An 816-nucleotide genomic window follows, 5' to 3' on the forward strand; every position below is an offset into this window, starting at 1 on the left:
TGCTGAGTCCCCCCCCAAAACGCTGCCCTCCACATGATCCACACTCAAATCTCCAGGTATTTCTCTACTCAGAGCTGGGAAGCCTACTTTCCCCTCAGTGCCTGCTGCTGGTCAACCAAGCATGGTTTCTGTCAGTAAAAGGTCCTTTCCACACCTATCTGGGCCTTGGGAGAAAACTCATTGTGTCCTTCTGCACTGGTGACAGGCCCCTCCCCCAATGACAGCCAAGGCTTCAGAGCACAGCAGAGGCTGCAGGTGGGGGGGAGATGGAACGCTGAACAGTGAGGGGGAAATGATTGTACATTGATGCTTGGCTGGGAAGGAGATAGGGTTGCCAACTCCAGGTAGAGGCTGCAGGTGAGGGGGGAGATGGAAAGCTGAACAGTGAGGGGGAAATGAAGGTAGTTTGATACTTGGCTGGGAAGGAGATAGGGTTGCCAACTCCAGGTGGAAAATTCCTGGAGATTTGAGGGATGGAGCCTGGAAAGGGTGAGGTTTGAGGAGGGATGGGACCTCAGACAGGTACAGTGTCATAGACTCTGCCCTCCAAACCAGCCATTCCCTCATGGGGAACCACTGTTGCCAAAATCCAGCTGAGGGTTGGAGATCACTCAGAATTCCAACCGGTCTCCAGATGGCTTTGATCAGTTCCCCTGGAGAAAATGGTGGACTCTGTGTCCTTATACCTTGCTGAATTGGCCCCTCTATGACAGCCAATGTTATGTGGCAGTCAGAGCTTCAGAGCATGGTGGGGGCTGCTGGTGAGGGGGAGGTGGAAAGCTGATCAGTGAGGGAGAAATGAAGGTAGGTTGATGC

Source organism: Gekko japonicus, unplaced genomic scaffold (genome assembly GCF_001447785.1).
Source record: "Gekko japonicus isolate JY-2015 unplaced genomic scaffold, Gekko_japonicus_V1.1 scaffold1204, whole genome shotgun sequence".
In the NCBI taxonomy this organism is placed as follows: domain Eukaryota; kingdom Metazoa; phylum Chordata; class Lepidosauria; order Squamata; family Gekkonidae; genus Gekko; species Gekko japonicus.